This window comes from Ranitomeya variabilis, chromosome 5, assembly GCF_051348905.1.
Source record: "Ranitomeya variabilis isolate aRanVar5 chromosome 5, aRanVar5.hap1, whole genome shotgun sequence".
In the NCBI taxonomy this organism is placed as follows: Eukaryota; Metazoa; Chordata; class Amphibia; order Anura; family Dendrobatidae; genus Ranitomeya; species Ranitomeya variabilis.
Genome location: NC_135236.1, coordinates 391,757,525 through 391,778,554, shown reverse-complemented (window position 1 = coordinate 391,778,554; position 21,030 = coordinate 391,757,525).

Genomic DNA, 21,030 nt, shown 5'->3' with positions numbered 1-21,030 from the left:
CAGTCCGCCCTACTCAACCTTCCTTTATGGCCCGAGAAACCCTCGGCATCCAAAATAGCATGCAATATTATAGCAGCAGGGAAGTACCTGATTCCCACCTTGTGGAAGTCTACTCATATTCCTACTAAGAAACAAGTTCTAGATAAAATAGATCTACTTTACTATGCGGCTGAGTTGATGGCTAACACCCAGGAATCCCTCGATTCTTTTCAGAGCATATGGGGGCCGTGGTCAATGTACCCTTCCAGCTCTGAATTTCTATCAGAAATTTTGTCCGCCCCATGAGACTAGATAATACATATATTCAACAAATAGCATTCATATGATGGCTTGGCTTAGGCTTTACCCTCCCCTGGATCACCCCTTCCCCCCTCTCCCCTTAGTCTTTCCCTCTCCATTCCCTTTTTTACTATCTCTCTCTGTACTATACTCCCCCATCTTATTGATTCTCTAAATCTAATGTTTACACTTGAGTCACTGTACATCCTTTTTGATTTACTGGAATTGCCCTGTTCATTTAAAGTTAAGGTTGGGCCTTGTAGATTTGCTTAAATTAACCTGCCTTATGTGACTCCATTCACCATACTCTTTAATTTATCTTATCGTCTTAATGTTTTTTCTAATTTTTTTCCTTTCCTGTATCATGCAATTCTCTTTAATAAAAAGAACGTTGAAAGAAAAAGCAGGGAGACATGAAAAACAGGATGCATTTTCAAAGAATTAGGCAACTTGAGTCGGCAGGCTAGGAACTTACTATGCTGCTGATTTTGTATGGGCCAACATATTTTTGCCCCAGTTTAGATGTTGGAACCCTGAGCTTCAAGTTTTTGTTGAAAGCCGAACCAAGTCTCCTACCTTGTATGTTGGTGTCTGCTGCCTTCTTGTATCTCTCCTGAGCTGTAGCCAGTGTTTGTTTCAGAGCCTCCAAATTCTGTTGAAGAGACTTAATGCAGTCAGATACTGCGGGCACAGACATGTCTATTGGGAGTTGAGGGAGAATACTGGGATGATATCCTTTGTTAGCAAAGAATGGATACTGTTTGGTGGACACACTCTGTGAATTATTACACGTGAATTCAGCCAGCATAAGTAAACTCACCCAATCATCTTGTATGTGGCACACGTAGTAATGCAAGTACTGCTCCAAGGTCTGGTTGGACCGTTCAGTTTGGCCGTTAGACTGTGGATGGAAAGCAGATGACAAATTTGTCTTGATGTCAAGAGCAGCACAGAAACTTTGCCAAAATCTTGAGGTAAATTGGACCACTTGATCCGATATTACTTCATCCGGAATTCCGTGTAGCCGGTACAGGGGATGAAATGAGCAGCCTTGGATAACCGGTCGACCACTACAAAAATCATGTTCTTTCCTTTCAAAGTAGGCAACTCTATGATATAGTCCATTGAGATAGACCCCCAGAGACAAGATGGGATAGAAAGAGGTTGCAACAGTCCAGTGGGTGAGGAGCGGGGAATTTTTGATCTGGCACATACCTCACATGACGAAACGTAATGTTGAACATCTTTCTGGTAGGTCGGCCACCAAAAGAAGCCAGATACAAATTCCTGAATTTTCTGGACTCCTATATGGCAGCAATCTTACAGTCATGCAGCTGGAACCAAAGTCTGTTTTTCAAGGTTAGGTTTACCTGGCTGGGTGGTCGGATCAGAAATGGATATGCAGCGTAAGCCTCCTTAATATCCATTAATAGATCTTTATTGTGTAACACACCTCTGAAGTTACTTACCTCGTGAGAGTATGGTCATCGGAGGCGAGGCCGGAGATATGTCATCCGAATGAATCCTAGACAGTGCATTGAGCTTCCTGTTGCGAGAGCCCGGCGTATAGGAAATAGTGAAATCAATCTGGTTAAGACGTAGATTCCTCCAAGCCTGTCTGAGTTTTAGACATCTTGCCGACCTCATGAATTCTAGGTTTTGGTGGTCCATGAGTATGACAATCTGTTAGGTTGCCCCTGTAGCAGATGCCTCCATTCTTTAAATGCGGTTATAATAGCCAACAGCTCCTTGTTCCCAACATCATAATTCTTTTCTGCGGGTGACAACCTTTGGGAAAGAAAAGCACAAGAATGTAGAAGGTCTTTCTCACCTGTTCTTTGCGAGAGTATGGCCCCTATAGCACAGTCTGAGGCGTTCACTTCCACTATGAAGGCCTGGTCAGGGTCTGGGTGTACAAGGATGGTAGCCGACATAAATTTAGACTTCTATCTGGAAAATGCTGTCTATGAGTGTGGTGACCAAACAAACGGCGTCCTCTTCCGAGTCAGTTGAGTAATGGGTGCGACGATCTTCTAAAATTTTTTAATGACGTCTGTAAAAATTGGCGAATCCAATAAATCATTGTACCTCCTTCATTGTCTTGGGAATTGGCCACTCCTGAATGGCTTGCTTCTTGCTTGCATCCATGCTGAGACCCTGGAAAGAAATAACATACCCCAAGAATTGGATTTCCATTTTGTGGAACTTGCATTTTTCCAGCTTGATGTATAAGTGGTTCTGCCGTAGATGATCCCAAACCATTCTCACATGCCGCTGATGGTCCTCAATGCTGCTGGAAAAAATTAAGATGTCATCGAAATAAATCACAACGAAAATATTGAGTACATCTCTGAAAATATTGTTTGCCAAGTATTGAAATATAGCCGGTGCGAAGACCAAAAGACATAACGAGGTACTCAAAATGTCTATAACATGACCGGAAGGCTGTTTTCCATTCGTCACCGGGGCAGAGCGGTACTAAATTGTATGCTCCATGGAGATGTAACTTTGTGAAGATCTTAGCATGTCGTACCCTCTCAAGTAGTTCGGGAATTAGTGGGAGCAGATAGGAGTTCCTAATCTAATTTTGTTGAGCTCTCGGTAATCGATACATGGTCGGAGTGAGCCGTCTTCCTTTTTGACAAAGAAAATTGGAGTACCTGCTGGGAAGAAGATGGTTGTATAAATCCCTTAGCTAGGTTCCCATCGATATACTCCTTGAGGGCTTTCAATTCTTGCTGAACAAGGGATGAAAATTCCCAAACAGAATAGCGGCACTAGGTAGTAATTCCACGGGACAGTCGTACGGCCGATGTGGTGGCAATTTGTCCGCGTTTTATTGTCGCATATATCTACAAAATCTTGATATTCTACTGGTAGTTTTAAATCAACTGTGCCTGCTGACCAGACTGAAGCTAGTTCTCCTGATGGTATCTGTTTACTTGGAAACTGTAATTCCCTCTTCTCCCAGTTGATAGTAGGATTTTGCAGTTGTAGCCATGGTAATCCTAGGATTATGCGGAAGTGGAGGGAAGAAATCAACAACAACAGTCTTTCTGAATGATCCGCCCCATACGGACTTTCAAAGGTGTTGTTTCAAGATCTACCAGCCAGGATACCAATGGTGACCCATCCACGGTCACCATTAACACCGGTGAAATTCTTTTCTGTGAATGTATACGTGTTTTTTAGCGAATGAAATGTCCATGAAATTGCCGATGGCTCCAGAGTCAACCATAGCGGAAATAGCAATCCAACAGGATTGAACCCATATCTTGATGGGGACATAACAGTGTGAATCCTTCCTCGACCCTCCCGAGGCCGAAGTAGTAGAACTTACTGAAAACACAACTGCATTCACAGGTGACAATGCTTCTGAAGTACAGACAGAGAAGTCGTGATTTCCGTAGGACATTTCTTTCCTGCGAGAAATTGAATGAGAAGTTACTGAAGATACATCTAAAAAAGACACATTCAATTACCGCAGTCATGGTCTTGCGATTTTTTCTGGGACAAGCCCATATATAGTGACCGGATTTTCCACAGTAGAAGCATAAATTTTCTCTGAACCAATGTTCCTTGTGTGCGTCGAGTGAACTTCTCCAAATTGCATCAACCTGCTTAGGTTCTGACTCTGCCTGGGGCAAAGACTTGTTCTGAGCTACCCTGGAGGGAGACGGAAAGGGTATAGGATTGTTACGGTTGGCATCTGCCCACTTCTCTTGCCGGCGTTCTGTGAGACGAATGTCTATCCAAATAAAATTATTTATAAAGTCTGCCAGGTTAGTAGGTGATTCGCCTCGAGCCAGTTCATCCTTAATTGTAGCAGATAAACCCCTCCTGAACACTGCATATTTTGCCGAGTCACACCGTGTAGTATCCAGAAACCACCTGTGAAATTCCATTGCATATTCTACAACAATACGTTTTCCTTGACAGAGCATCAGTAATGCAGTTTCTGCAGTGACATTTTGTTTGGGATCATCGAACATCTGACACATTGCGGCAACAAAGTCATTTAGAGAATTTAAACATGCATCATTGGTTTCAATCAAGGGGTTTGCCCAGGCTAGAGCTTTGTTTGGTTTCAGCATTATCATGGTTAACACCTTATCTCGTTCAGTTGGAAACTGGGTTGCATGTGCTGTAAAGTATAGCTGGCACTGATTTAAGAACCCACAGAATTTTACTCTTTCACCACCAAACCTGAATGGCGGGAGCTTGGGAAAGGCCGGACTCGGAGCTGATGTTGAAGCTGGGGCCGGAATCGGAACTGAAACCAGGGCAGAAGCTGCAGCTGTAGTCTTTACATTTGAGAGGCGAGTGGCTATGGCCTGAATGGATGTATCGTCCACATTCACATTATGGTTAGTTTGAGTCTCCAATGCCCCCAACTTTGTTTTTATCGCCTGTAGCTCTGCGTGAAGTCCTGTGACATATGAGAATAGCTTTTTCATACACACTTCCATAGAATCTGACACAGCGATCTCCATTTTTGAGGCTTATAATTTTTGAGGCCTGTCATAAGATTATTCTGATATTCTGTGGAGACCGGTGACGTGGATCAGAGTGAAGACAGAGACACGGTATATCAAGACTTAATAGAGTATATTGTAAGAAACAGGCTTCAGTTCACAGGTGAAAAGCAAACAGAGGCTCTAAGAATCAAGCAGCAGACAAATGCAGACTCAGGAATATAAGGGTGTTGTCAGTGCAGACCGATGATGAGAGTTCAAGCCCGAAAATGCGGGATCCAGAGGTCCGGAGCCCAGACTAGGCTCCTAGCGGAGAGCAAGCCGCAGTGGAGGTGGGTGCAGAGCAGATCCGGAGAAGTAGAGCCTTTCACATGGGAGGCAAACCAGTAGCAAACGGGGTATTCCAATGAATAGAAGAGACAGGCAAGATACAAGTCCTTCTAGCTTGGCAGCAGATGAAGTATGAGATACACAAGCAAGGTACAGTGTGCAGAGTCCCTTCATATATGCAGCAAACAGGAAACAAGGAATATCAGACAGGAAGAAGCCACTAACTCCATCTTAGATAAGGTCAAGATCAGGTAAAACAGGTACACAATTCAGATCCTTACAGTTACCCATAGAAACATCGCTTTTGAGAAGCAGACACAGACAGAAGCGGGCCCTATGCAAGAACAATATAAGGGGTCATTAGAGCCCAATAACTTATCATAATGCACAATTCTTTCTGATTTGGACATAGACATGGACTCCCTTGCCTCTTGGGCTGCTGTGCAGCTGCACAGGCAGCATCCATGGTATATCCACCTCTGCCTCTTTCCATTCCACTCCATAATGGTGCTATATAAATAAATAATAATAATAATACCTCGATTATACCCTCTTCACACCTCTTTCTCATTCAATCCAGCAGGTTTCAGTGAGATTTGCTAATCTCTAGGCATCTGGGAGACAGGGGCGCACCTATCATGAGGCAAGCTGAATTGGTTGCCTCAGGTGGCTCCACCTGCTGGTAAAAGAGGGCGGGATCTGCAGGGGGTATAGTGGTAGCACGGGACCCCCATGGATGCCACTCCCGCATCTATAGTTTGAATGAATTCTTCCAGCTGCCGGACGCCGCTGTCTAACCTCTGCAGCTCAGCACGACGGGGAGTGATGACGTCATCACTGAGCGCCCCTGTACTGAGCCGTGCAGAGTTGCAGATGCACTCTGAAGAGACCGAAGCAGCAAAGAGAGGGGTTAGTATTTACTTTTTTTTTTTGTAAATCCTTGAGTACACTGATGGAAGACTAAGGGGATGGGCATGATAATATATGGAGGACTATATTGAAAACTATGGGATGCATTAAACTATATGGAAGACTATGGGGGTGCATTATACTATATAGAGAACTATGGGGTGCATTATACTATATGGAGGATGGTGGGGGTGCATTATACAATATGGTGGACTATATGGGTGCATTATACTATATGAAGGACTATGGGGGTGCATTATACTATATGGAGGACTATAGGGGTGCAATATACTATATGGGGGGACTATGGGGGTGCATTATATAATGCAAAAGGAATGTAGGGGCTTCAATAGGAAGATAATTACTTTGTAAGGTATCAGAGTTGTGAGATATGTACCTATGTGACCCAGCTACATTTTTTTTTTTTGGAGGGAGCCCAATTAGAACTTCTGCTATTGGGCCCCATGATTTCTATGTACAGCCCTGGTGCAGGATGCATTGTCCCTTTCACATATGCCTATGCTGCAGGACTGATTGGTCATAACTTGCACATCACATCCAATGCCATCCCTTGGTACATACAAGCATCAAGCCATGTTTTTCCCCATCGGCGGTTGGTGGCGCTCGTCCCCTTTCCTGCTCCCAAATCCCTCACTTAACCTAATTGGAAGGCCCCTGCTATTAGCTCCAGACAGCCCTGTGTGCGGCACTTGTGATTGGCTATGAGAATGAGGTGTGGTCTGTTGGGGAAGTCACACCATTTTGGCAGCTTAGTGCAGTGGCGGCTTGTTGATGCTCAGACTGCAAGTTGTTGTATGTGGTGTTTAGACGGTGCTGCATTGTGGACATGTCTGACAAGTTAGTGCCAGGCAGTGGCCACATTGGAGCTGTCCAGAGTTTTGTAGGCGTGTGCCAGAGATAATAGGTTGGCAATCACTGCTGCCTCCTGTGTGTATGCTATAAGGATGCAGGACAGTGTCTGCCTACAGGACCACAGCTCTGCAGCTATCATTGTGTGTCTGTATGCTTGTGCCAGGCCTGCCATTGCCATTAATGATCCTTGTTCTGGATTCTTCTGTGAGGTTCTTGTATGTGCCAGATTAATTTCTACTGATTTTAAAAAGTTACTATGGAGGGGCACCATTTTGCTGTTCACCTCAGGCGGCAGAGAGGCTAGGTTCACTCCTGCATGCACCCCAATAAGCCTTTCAGTAGACGTACTTTATTGCCTCATGATAAAATGACAAAATTGTTCCCATTAGAAGAAAGTGTGTCTCCCATACTGTTTTCTTATGCATTGAACGCTAGGCCAGGCCTGCCCCAAAGATACATGCACCCCAAAAAGCCTTTCAGCAGACATACTTTATGGTCTAATGACAAAATTGTTCCCATTAGAAGAAAGTGTGTCTCCCTTACTGTTTTCTTATGCATTGAATGCAAGGCCAGGCCTGCCCCAAAGTTACAGAAAATCCCAATAAGCCTTTCAGCAGATGTACTTTACCGCCTCATGGCAAAATTGTTCCCATTAGAAGATAGTGTGTCTCCCATACTGTTTTTTTATGCATTGAATGCAAGGACTGCCACAAAGTTACATGCACCCCAATAAGTCTTTCAGCAGATGTACTTTACTGCCTCATGACAAAATTGCTCCCATTAGAAGAGAGTGTGGGTCCCATACTGTTTGCTTATGCATTGAATGCAAGGCCTGCCCTTCACCAATGTTACATGCACTCCAATAACCCTTTGAAACCACGTACTGGATGGCTACATGAAACAAAAGTTCACATTATTATTATTTTTTTTTATTACCATAAATTTTGGCCATGAGGTGAAGGCAAGGCATGGCCGTAATTTGCATGCACCACAATCCCCCTTGGAAGAAACGTGGAGGAGGGTCTCATAAAAAAATTCTCACTTTAAAAAGGAGAGCTTCACCTATACTTGGAATGCTCATGCACTAAGTGTATGGGCTAACAAACATTTCCCCGGGGGGGTTACCTTTTTTTATTTATTACTTCTGGGCATCATAAACACCCTTGTCAAAAAATAGAGTGACTGTTGCATCATGGAATCCGTTCACCCTCGTGTTCTAGTGGTGGTGCCTGAAGAGACATGGAGGATGTCCTCAAATGTCTCTTTTCCCAATTTAAAGGAGCGGGCCTCCTACATTTTGAATGCCTATGAACTGAGTGTATAGGCTGACAAACATTTCCCCATGGGGGATACAAATTTTTTATTTTTGGTAAGTATTTACGGGCATCATAACAACACTCTTGCCCAAAAATTGAGTGACTGTTGCATCACAGAATGCCTTCACCCTCGTGTTCTAGAGGTGGTGCCTGAAGAGACATGGAGGATGTCATCAAATGTCTCTATTCCCAATTTAAAGGAGCGGGTCTCCTACATTTTGAATGCCCATACACTAAGTGTATGGGCTAACAAACATTTCCCCCTGGGGAGCAACTTTTTTTTTTGTTTCAAATTAGTAACGAGCATCATAAAAACATCCTTGCACAAAAATTGAGTGACTTTTGCATCAAGGAATAAGTTCACCCTCTTCTAGTGGTTGTGGATGATGAGGATGAGGATATGGAGGAGGATAATACCAAATAGTCAAAATCGGCAAGCGTATACCCATGTGTGGTTGTGAAGAGGTGCATGAGAATACACCTCAATGTATTTGAGGTTATGTTTCGCTGTTTTCATTCGGTGGTGTACAGAAGTCTTGCCCAATCCAGCCCATTTTCATTTTTATGAGTCAGCCTGTCAGCATTTTCAGTTGATAGGTGGATGCGCTTATCAGTTATAATTCCACCAGCAGCACTAGAAACCTGCTCTGACAGAATGTTAGCAGCATGGCAGGCCAGGACCTCAAAGGCATAGAGAGCCAGTTCATGCCACGTGTCCAGCTTGGATACCCAATAATTAAAAGGCACAGAGGAATCATGGAGGATGTTTGTATGATCAGCAAGGTACTCCCTCAGCATCTTCCCAAACATTGCACTTCTTGTGACAGCACCCCTTGCCTCTGTGCTGGCGCGATGGGAGAGTCTGAGAAAACTGTCCCAGAACTTTGCCATTGTTCCCCTGCCTGTGCTGGATTGTACTTCTGTTTCTCTTGCCTGTACTCCTTGGTTGTACAACAAACTCTGACGTCTGCTGCCAGCGTTCATATATGGGAATTTTTTTAGTAATTCTTCTGCAAGGGCCCTCTGGTGCTGCACCATTTTAGTACAGCTGTCTGCCTCTGGAAGAAGAGATTGAAAGTTCTCCTTGTAGTGTGGTTCTAGAAGTGTCACCCACAAGTAATAAGTGTCACCAAAAATTTTAGTAATGGGAGGGTCACGGGAAACGCAGCACAACCTGAAGTCAGCAATGCATGCCAGACTGCTAACAGGCAAGACTTCCGTGTCCTCACCAACAGGACGACTGACCATGCTGTCCTCCTCCTCCTCCCTGTCCTCAGGCCATCCATGCTGAACAGACGGTATGACAGCTGTGCTTGTAGTACCGTCTATAGTGCATGAAGTAGCTCCTGCTCTTCCTCCTCCTCCTCTTCCTCATTGTCTACAAATCCACGTTGGGATAACATGAGGCTGGGCTGTGTGTAATCACCCTGTATGGTTCCTTGCTCCATGTCCTCCTGCTCCACCTGCAATGCATCCTCTTTAATTGTGAGCAGTTAGGTTTTCAGAATGCAGAGAAGCGGGATGGTTATGCTAATTATGGCGTCATCACCGCTCACCATCTTGGTGCAGTCCTCAAAGATTTGGAGAATGGTACATATGTCTGACATCCATGTCCACTCCAGAGGTCTTATGTGTGGAGTCTGAACTGAATAACGATGGCCTTGTAGATGCTGGTAGTCAAAACTGCCCTCTTCTACTCACAAATCCTTTCCAACATATGCAGTGTAGCGTTCTAATGCATGGGGACATCACAAACCAGTCGGTAAGCCAGAAGCTGCAAATGCTGCTGAAGCAGGGCAAGGGTGGCTGAAGCTGTAGCTGATTTTTTAAAATGGGCAGACAGGCGACATACTTTCAGTAGCAGATCTGGCAACTTCAGGTAGCTTTTGAGAAAATGTTGAATGATGAGGTTAAACACATGGGCCAGGTAAAGTATGTGTGTGAGCTCACATTGCCTCAGAGCTGCTACCAGGTGTCGGCCATTGTCGCACACGACCATGCCTGGCTGTAGGTTCAGCAGTGTCAGCCAAAAATCTGACTGCCCATTTAGCGCTGTCCACAACTCTTCAGCACTTTACGGTTTGTCACCTAAGCAGATTAGCTTCAGCACAGCCTCTTGCCGCTTGGCTGAGGCAGGGCTGCAGTGCTTTCAGCTCGTGACTGATGTGCTCATTTCAGAAATGGAGGCTGAAGAGGAGGAGAAGGTGCAGGAGCTGTAGACTGTGGGGGCAACCCTAATTGACGTAGGGCCAGCAATGCTCGGCATTGGGAGTATGTGTTTCATCCCAAGGTCCGACTGTGTCCCGGTATCCACTATGTTAACCCAGTGTGCTGTCAGTGAGATGTACCATCCCTGCCCACAAGCACTTGTCCACGTGTCTGTGGTTTGGTAGACTTTCCCAGTAATAGCATTGCTGAGGGAACAAGTACCTTGGGACGGCCGCCACCATCAGGTTGCAGAAAGCTTCCGTATCAATGAGCCTAAAAGGCAACATTTTGAGCAGAAGCAGATGAGAAATGTGAGAATTTAGTATTGTGGCCTGTGGGGCATTGGCTGCGTATGTATGCTTACGTTCCAATGACTGGGGTATAGACAACTGAAAACTGTGCTGAGACAAGGACATGGAAGGGCTTGATGATGGTGCTAGTTGATTGTGGGCAACAACAGGTGCAGGGCACAAGACATCTTTGCATGCATGGTGGACTGGGGATTGGCTTGTATGCAAAACAGTGGAAGAAGCAGTGGTGTCACTTGCAGACAGTGTTCTTGGAGCATGGGGTTAGGACCACAAAGTTGGGTGCTTTGCTGCCATGTGCCTGATCAAGCTGGCAGTTTTGCTACCCCTGCTGATGCTCCTTCCCCATGTGTGCTGCTGTCGCCGCTCTTCATGTCCTCCTGCCAGGTTGGGTCAGTGCTATGTCATCCACCACCTCGTCTTTCTTTCACATCCGCACCCTGTTCCTCCTCCTGACTTACTGGCAATTGTGTATCATCATCGTCCACCTCTTCTGACACTTTCTCACCATCACCTTCGTGTGACGGTGGCTGCTCAAATCTTTGGACATCGCTACATGCGATCTCATCTTTCCCCACTTCAAGTTGACTGGTGGAGAGTCCGGAATCTTTAAAGGTAAACGTGAACAGCTCTTCGGAGTGTCCAAGTGTGGGATCAGTTATCTCAGGGCACTCGGCATGGTGGGAGGAAGGAGGATCAGGGTGAGTAATATGCGGTCCAGACTCACGGCTACTCAGGCTTGACTGTGTGGAAAATGTGGTGGTGGTGACAAAGTGACTGGAAGCATTATCTGATATCCAACCAACACTGCTCTGGCTTCAATAGTGGTCTGTTGCGGTCCCCTAGAAATTGGGACAGGAACTTTGAGCAAGAAGATGTGGGTCTTTGTTGTGGCCCACTTTCAGCTTGGCCACAGCCTCATCCTCTGCATGCACCATCAGCATCACATCCACTTCCCTGTCCCTTACCCCTTGGCCTTGCCCATTTTAAATGGACTACTGAAATATTTTAAAAGTTCAATACAAATGGATTAATTCAGAGAAAACTTATATGTGATCAGTGTGCCGAAAAAGTACACTTTTAATTCAATGGAATGTTGGTAATTTTTTTATTTTGTTTTTATCAAATTTTATTAATAACTACGGTAAGACACACCAAAACCAATTCAAAATAGCACTCAAATGCAACAATTTCTAACCCACAGATAGAGGAGGTGTCTGACAGAGAAACCACAATGTTCAATATGTGGCTTTTTTATTTTTTGAAAAGAAAATTACTGACACGAAGTAGGCTAACACAATGCCAAAAAAGTGGAATGTATGCCTGAAAAGCAAGTTTTTGTAGAGCACAGATAGACTGGGCATCTGACTGAGACTGTTTCAATATGGGGCCTGGAGTTTTTAAAAATTTTTTTGCCCCAAAATACTATATAGACCAAGGGTAGCAGACAGACAAAAAAGTGGAATGTATGCCTTAACCCCTTCATGACCTTGGGATTTTCCGTTTTTCCGTGTTCTTTTTTCACTCCCCTCATTCCCAGAGCCATAACTTTTCTATTTTCCTATCAATATGGCCATGTTAGGGCTTATTTTTTGCAGAACAAGTTTTACTTTTGAACGGCATCATTGGTTTTACCATGTCATGTACTGGAAAATGGAAAAAAAATTCCAAGTGCGGTGAAATTGCAAAAAAAGTTTTCTGCATGGCTTTTTTGCTAGGTTCAATAAATGCTAAAACTGACCTGCCATTTTGATTCTCCAGTTCATTCCGAGTTCATAGACACCAAACATGCCTAGGTTCTTTTTTATCTAAGTGGTGAAAAAAAATTCCAAACTTTGCTTAAAAAAAATTTGTGCCATTTTCCGATACCCGTAGCGTCTCCATTTTTCATGATCTGGGGCTGGGTGAGGGCTTATTTTTTGCGTGCCGAGCTGATGTTTTTAATGATACCACTTTTGAGCAGATATGTTCTTTTGTTCGCAGTTATTGCATTTTAATGCAATGTCGCGGCGACCAAAAAAGCATAATTCTGGCATTTTGAATTTTTTTTTCGCTATGCCATTCAGCGATCAGGTTAATCCTTTTTTTATTGATAGATCGGGTGATTCTGAATGCGGTGATACCAAATATGTGTAGGTTTGACTTTTTTATTGTTTTATTTTGAATGGGGCAAAAGTGGGGTGATTTAAACTTTTATATTTTTATTTTTTTCACATTTTTTTAAACTTTTTTTTACTTTTGCCATGCTTCAATAGCCTCCATGGGAGGCTACAAGCAGGCACAACTCGATCGGCTAAGCTACATAGCAACGATCATCAGATCGCTGCTATGTAGCTGAATTTAAGGCTTGCTATGAGCGCTGACCACAAGGTGGCGCTCACAGCAGGCCGGCATCAGTAACCATAGAGGTCTCAAGGACCTCGATAGTTACTGTCCTGATGCATCGCTGATCCCCAATCATGTGACGGGGTCTGCTATGCGCTCATTTCCGGCCTGATGGCCGGAAGCACCAGTTAAATGCAGCTGTCAGCGTTTGATAGCGGCATTTAACTAGTTAATAGCGGCAGGTGGATCGCGATTCCACCCGTCGCTATTGTGGGCACATGTCAGCTGATCAAAACAGCTGACATGTCCCGGCTTTGATGCGGGCTCATCGCCGGAGCCCGCATCAAAGCGGGGGTTCTGACCTCAGACGTACTATCCCGTCCGAGGTCAGAAAGGGGTTAATAGCAAGTATTTGAGGACCACAGATAGACCGGGTGTCTGACGGAGATAACAGACTTATCAAAATGTGGCCTTGATTTTTTTGGGCCCACCCAAAATTGTGTCAATAAGTAGGCTATGATGCCAAAAAAAAAATTGGAGTACTAAAATTGTAAAATATTTAGTGCAATGATATGTGATGCATGTGGCGTACAAATCACAGTGATAAATATAATAAATGTAGCTACATATTTTTGGGCCAGCTAAAGATTTTTTTGTCAGCAAAATGGTGTCCAAAAATGTTGTAAGACACTCCAAAAAATACTGTAGCACCAAAAAAAAGCCAGAATTTTCAGCACACTCACATCTGATGCCTGGGACAAAAAAAAAATGTTTTAAATTGTTAGATTTTTATGCTCTTGTATTAAAATGACCTGGCTGTAGTCTCCAGTGTGACCAAGCAAATAAATGTAGAAAAAAAGGGGCTATCGATTGCTTTGTAATAAAATTAGCAGGTATAAGGTTCAAAAAAAAATCCTAGGATACGGATACCTGCAGCTAGATATACATAAAATACGCAGCACTAGACAGTAATGGAGCCTTTTGATGTATGCAGTGAGATCTATTTACTTACATACTGTGCCTGCAGGCCTTGCACTGATGTGGATATGTGCACATAGACTTCGCTGCCTACCTAGCACTGCAATCTATGTACCCCTGAATTAGCAATAAAAAGGACTGTTGGTTTATCAGGATTTGTGGATTATGTGATGGTAGAACCACACTAACTTATAAAATAACGAATCTGACCCTATCTCAGGAGCAGTTCTCCCTACACTATGTGATTCTGGAGCTGAATGCGCTGAGCAGGGCGGCGCCAGGTCTCTTATAGACCTGATGATGCTGTGCTGCCAGCCAATCACTGTAATACCACAACAAAGATGGCTGCAGCATTACTGTGCATGGCAGACAATCCCTGCATGTTGATTGGTGATCTAAAAAGTGCCAAAATTTAAAGGCGGAGACCCGAACTACCGCTGAATAATCCTGGAAATGTTCGGTGCTCGCCGAGTACACTGAGCAAACTGATACTCGGGTGAGTACCGAGTAGTGGCGAGGTATGTTCGCTCATTACTACTTAATATGCCTCAACGTTATCTTTTCCTTATATTATATACTAACTAAGACAAAACCTTGTATCAATAAAGGATATTTATTACACACACTCAAGTCTACAATCTATTACATACATATATATTTATATCCAAGCTGGTGACTATAAATATATACATATATATATATCTAATATATAAAGCTGAATGTGTGTGTGTGTGTATGTATGTATGTATGTATGTATGTCCGGGATTGGCATCTGAACCGTAGCAGCTACAGCCACAAAATTTTGCACAGTCACACGTCTGGACCCCGAGAGCGTCATAGGCTATGTTGTGAGGTGAAATTTTAACCCCGCACTTTCCAATTCACCAAACAATTTTGCCCCTATCTACATAATGGGGAAAAAGTGAAAGGAAAAGTGTTGGAGGCGTCGCAGCTACAGGCACAAAATTTTGCACAGTCACACGTCTGGACCCTGAGAGCGTCAAAGCTATATTGTGAGGTGAAATTTTAACCCCGCGCTTTCCAAGTCACCAAACAATTTTGCCCCTATCTACATAATGGGGAAAAAATGAAAGGAAAAGTGTTGGAGGCAAATTAACAGCTGCCAGATGTGAACAAGGGGGACTTAAAGAATGACAGCGATGGCACCAAAGAGTATATACTGTACAGTTGCTAAGGTGGGGCCCCAACATGGGATAATCACACCACCACGGGGATATGAACACACACACAAAATGCGCCACACACTACCACGTGCTCGAACACATATACCACCCTCAGTGCACATTTCACCACACATACACCAACCTCGCCACATAAAAGTAGAAACACAAAAGTCGCCGCTCAAAACTCGCCACGCGCAAAACTCTCCACATGCAAAACTCGCCACACGTGCAAAACTCGCCACACGCAAAACTTGCACACGCAGAAAAATTGCCACACGCAGAAAAATTGCCACATGCACAAAAGTTGCAACACATGCAAAAGTTGCCTCACACAAAACTTGCACATACTCAAAAGGCACCACACATAAAACTCGCCACGCGCAAAACTCGCCATGCGCAAAACTTGCTGCACACAACTTGCTACACTAACCTGTCACATGCAACTCGACACACAAAAAGTTGCTACACGCATGTCGCCACACAAAACTCATCTCACAAAAGTCCCTACATGCATGTCGCCACACGCAACTCAACACACACAACTTGACACACGAAACTCGCCCTAAAACACACACAAGTCTGGTATCCTTCAAAAATAAAAATCTGATTAATAAGCAGACAAACTACAAGAGCAACAAATGTACCATATAGGAATCCGGCAGCTGTCAGTCACATGACCAGTCTATTATGTGTATGTGTGAGCTAATATATACTGCCAGGGGGTGGGCTTACTGTTGGCTGGGGATTTATCAGGCTGCCATTTTAGCTTACAAATACTGAGGTAAAAATACTGACCAAATAACGTGTGAACGAGGGCTAATACAGGAGGAGATGGCATACAGCTATATACTATATACAGGAGATGACACACAGGTATATACTATTTACAGGGGAGATGACACACAGGTATATACTATATACAGGAGGAGATGACACACAGATATATACTATATACAGGAGAGATGACACACAGGTATATACTATATAGAGGAGGAGATGACATACAGGTACATACTACATACAGGAGGAGATGACATACAGGTATATACTATATACAGGAGGAGATGACACACAGGTATATACTATATACAGGAGCAGATTACCTACAGGTATATAGTATATACAGGAGGAGATGACACAGGTATATGCTATGTATAGGAGGAGATGACATACAGGTATATACTATATACAGGAGATGACACACAGATATATACTATATATAGGTGAGATGACACACAGGTATATACTATATACAGGAGATTACATACAGGTATATCTAATATATAAAGCTGAATGTGTGTATGTATGTATGTGTGTATGTCCGGGATTGGCATCTGTACCGTCGCAGCTACAGCCACAAAATTTTGCACAGTCACACGTCTGGACCCCGAGAGCGTCATAGGCTATGTTGTGAGGTGAAATTTTAACCCCGCGCGTTCCAATTCACCAAACAATTTTGCTCCTATCTACATAATGGGGAAAAAGTGAAGGGAAAAGTGTTGGAGGAAAATTGACAGCTGCCAGATGTGAACAATGAGGACTTAAAGAATGAGAGCGATGGCGACAAAGAGTATATACCGTACAGTTGCTAAGGTGGGGCCCCGACATGGGATACTCACCACACACGGGGATATGAACACAAACACAAAATGCGCCACACACTACCACGTGCTTGAACACATATACCACCCTCAGCACACATTTCACCACACACACACACCAACCTCGCCACATAAAAGTCGAAACACAAAAGTCACCACTCAAAACTCGCTACATGCAAAACTCGCCATATGCAAAACTAGGCTCACGCAAAACTCGCCACACGTGCAAAACTCACCTCATGGAAAACTCACCTCATGCAAAACTTGCACACACAGAAAAATTGCCACATGTACAAAAGTTGCACCACATGCAAAAGTTGCCTCACACAAAACTTGCACATACTCAAAATGCACCACACATAAAACTCGCCACGCGCAAAACTCGCCATGCACAAATCTTGCTGCACACAACTTGCTACACTAACCTGTCACATGCAACTCAACACACAAAATGTTGCTACACGCATGTCGCCACACAAAACTCATCTCACAAAAGTCGCTACATGCATGTCGCCACACGCAACTCAACACACACAACTTGACACATAAAACTCGCCCTAAAACACACACAAGTCTGGTATTGTCCTTCAAAAATAAAAATCTGATTAATAAGCAAACTACAAGAGCAACAAATGTACCATATAGGAAATACGGCAGCTGTCAGTCACATGACCTGTCTATTATGTGTATGTGTGAGCTAATATATACTGCCAGGGGGGAGGGCTTCCTGTTGGCTGGGGATTTATCAGGCTGCCAATAGCAACCAATCACAGCTCAGCTTCTATTTTGCTACAGTTAATTAACCTGAGCTCTGATTGGTTAATATAGGCAACAAAGACATTCTCAGTATAACAAAGCTAATATATGTTGTGAAATGCTTCTATTTGCTTAGTTTTTGCCTTTTAATAATTACATTTCTATCTATTTGTTTTGTGGTTTTTGTGTGCAGAATAAATTTTTGTTAACACATTCTATTTTGCTAACAGCAGTCATTAACCCGGGCGAAGCCGGGTAGTACAGCTAGTATATATATATATATATATATATATATATATATATATATATATATATATATATATATATATACAGTACAGACCAAAAGTTTGGACACACCTCATTTAAAGATTTTTCTGTATTTTCATGACTATGAAAATTGTACATTCACACTGAAGGCATAAAAACTATGAATTAACACATGTGGAATTATATACTTAACAAAAAAGCGTGAAACAACTGAAACTATGTCTTCTATTCTAGGTTCTTCAAAGTAGCCACCTTTTGCTTTGATGACTGCTTTGCACATACTTGGCATTCTCTTGACGAGCTTCAAGAGGTAGTCACCGGGAATGGTCTTCCAACAATCTTGAAGGAGATCCCAGAGATGCTTAGCACTTGTTGGACCCTTTGCCTTCACTCTGAGGTCCAGCTCACCCCAAACCATCTCGATTGGGTTCAGGTCTGGTGACTGTGGAGGCTACGTCATCTGGCGTAGCACCCTATCACTCTCCTTCTTGGTCAAATAGCCCTTACACAGCCTGGAGGTGTGTTTGGGGTCAGTGTCCTGTTGAAAAATAAATGATGGTCCAACTAAACGCAAACTGGATGGAATAGCATGCCTCTGCAAGATGCTGTGGTAGCCATGCTGGTTCAGTATGCCTTCAATTTTGAATAAATCGCCAACAGTGTCACCAGCAAAGCACCCCCACACCATCACACCTCCTCCTCCATGCTTCACGGTGGGAACCAGGCATTTAGAGTCCAGCTGTTACCTTTTCTGCGTCACACAAAGACATGGTGGTTGGAACCAAAGATCTCAAATTTGGACTCATCAGATCAAAGCACAGATTTCCACTGGTCTAATGACCATTCCTTGTGTTCTTTAGCCCAAACAAGTCTCTTCTGCTTGTTGCCTGTCCTTAGCAGTGGTTTCCCAGCAGCTATTTTACCATGAAGGCCTGCTGCACAAAGTCTCCTCTTGACAGTTGCTGTAGAGGCGTGTCTGCTGCTAGAACTCTGTGTAGCATTGACCTGGTCTCTAATCTGAGCTGCTGTTAACCTGCGATTTCTGAGGCTGGTGACTCGGATAAACTTATCCTCAGAAGCAGAGGTGACTCTTGGTCTTACTTTCCTGGGGCGGTCCTCTTGTGAGCCAGTTTATTTGCAGCGCTTGATGGTTTTTGCCACTGCACTTGATGACACTTTCAAAGTTTGCCCAATTTTTTCGGATTGACTGAGCTTCATTCTTAAAGTAATGATGGCCACTCGTTTTTCTTTACTTAGCTGCTTTTTTCTTGCCATAATACAGATTCTAACAGTCTATTCAGTAGGACTATCAGCTGTGTATCCACCATGCTTCTGCACAACACAACTGATGGTCCCAACCCCATTTATAAGGCAAGAAATCCCACTTATTAAACCCAACAGGGCACACCTGTGAAGTGAAAACCATTCCCAGTGACTACCTCTTGATGCTCATCAAGAGAATGCCAAGAGTGTGCAAAGCAGTCATCAAAGAAAAAGGTGGCTACTTTGAAGAACCTACAATATAAGACATAATTTCAGTTGTTTCACACTTTTTTGTTAAGTATATAATTCCACATGTGTTAATTCATAGTTTTGATGCCTTCAGTGTGAATGTACAATTTTCATAGTCATGAAAATACAGAAAAATCTTTAAATAAGAAGGTGTGTCCAAACTTTTGGTCTGTACTGTATATATATATATATACACTCACCGGCCACTTTATTAGGTACACCATGCTAGTAACGGGTTGGACCCCTTTTGCCTTCAGAACTGCCTCAATTCTTCGTGGCATAGATTCAACAAGGTGCTGGAAGCATTCCTCAGAGATTTTGGTCCATATTGACATGATGGCATCACACAGTTGCCGCAGATTTGTCGGCTGCACATCCCTGATGCGAATCTCCCGTTCCACCACATCCCAAAGATTTCATGTTGTTTACGCCAAATTCTGACCCTACCATCCGAATGTCGCAGCAGAAATCGAGACTCATCAGACCAAGCAACGTTTTTCCAATCTTCTACTGTCCAATTTCGATGAGCTTGTGCAAATTGTAGCCTCAGTTTCCTGTTCTTAGCTGAAAGGAGTGGTACCCGGTGTGGTCTTCTGCTGCTGTAGCCCATCTGCCTCAAAGTTCGACGCACTGTGCGTTCAGAGATGCTCTTAGGCCTACCTTGGTTGTAACGGGTGGCGATTTGAGTCACTGTTGCCTTTCTATCAGCTCGAACCAGTCTGCCCATTCTCCTCTGACCTCTGGCATCAACAAGGCATTTCCGCCCACAGAACTGCCGCTCACTGGATTTTTTTTCTTTTTCGGACCATTCTCTGTAAACCCTAGAGATGGTTGTGCGTGAAAATCCCAGTAGATCAGCAGTTTCTGAAATACTCAGACCAGCCCTTCTGGCACCAACAACCATGCCACGTTCAAAGGCACTCAAATCACCTTTCTTCCCCATACTGATGCTCGGTTTGAACTGCAGGAGATTGTCTTGACCATGTCTACATGCCTAAATGCACTGAGTTGCCGCCATGTGATTGGCTGATTAGAAATTAAGTGTTAACAAGAAGTTGGACAGGTGTACCTAATAAAGTGGCCAGTGAGTGTATATATATATATATATATATATATATATATATATATATATATATATATATATATATACTCAATACTGATACTACAGCGCTAATACAATAATATCACAACAGTATACAGTAATGTGACAACAATATCACACATTAAAAACCAACAATTAACTGCCTGAATTACCCAAATCACACATGCAATATCAGGCCTCCCATATATGGCTTACTATCCCTAATGAGGGGTTAATAAACGAGTACAGGGGTAAGATGGCCTGCTTGCAGAGGACAAGAATTAGCAGCATCATAGTGGATTTGCTGAGTCAGCGTCTGCACAAGATCAGCAGTAGCACATAGTCCCTGAGTTTCTCCTCCTTCTGCCCCATGTCCTTACCCCCTGTGGACCTCGCATCCACCGGGCCTGGATGCAGCTCTCCCTCATCTCCAGCTCCAGATATCATGACCTCCTCGTGTCATTTAGCCACCTCCCCCTCTCTTCAAGATGACGTCCTCATCCTGGCAGCTCCCTGCTCCCAAAGGAGAAAGGCGTCCAGGGCGGTCGCTGGGCCGGTCGGCAGCACTCCGGTAATCTCAGGGTTTTTCCCCCTCCTGGGACCCGTAGGTGGGCAGGGTAGAGCATTG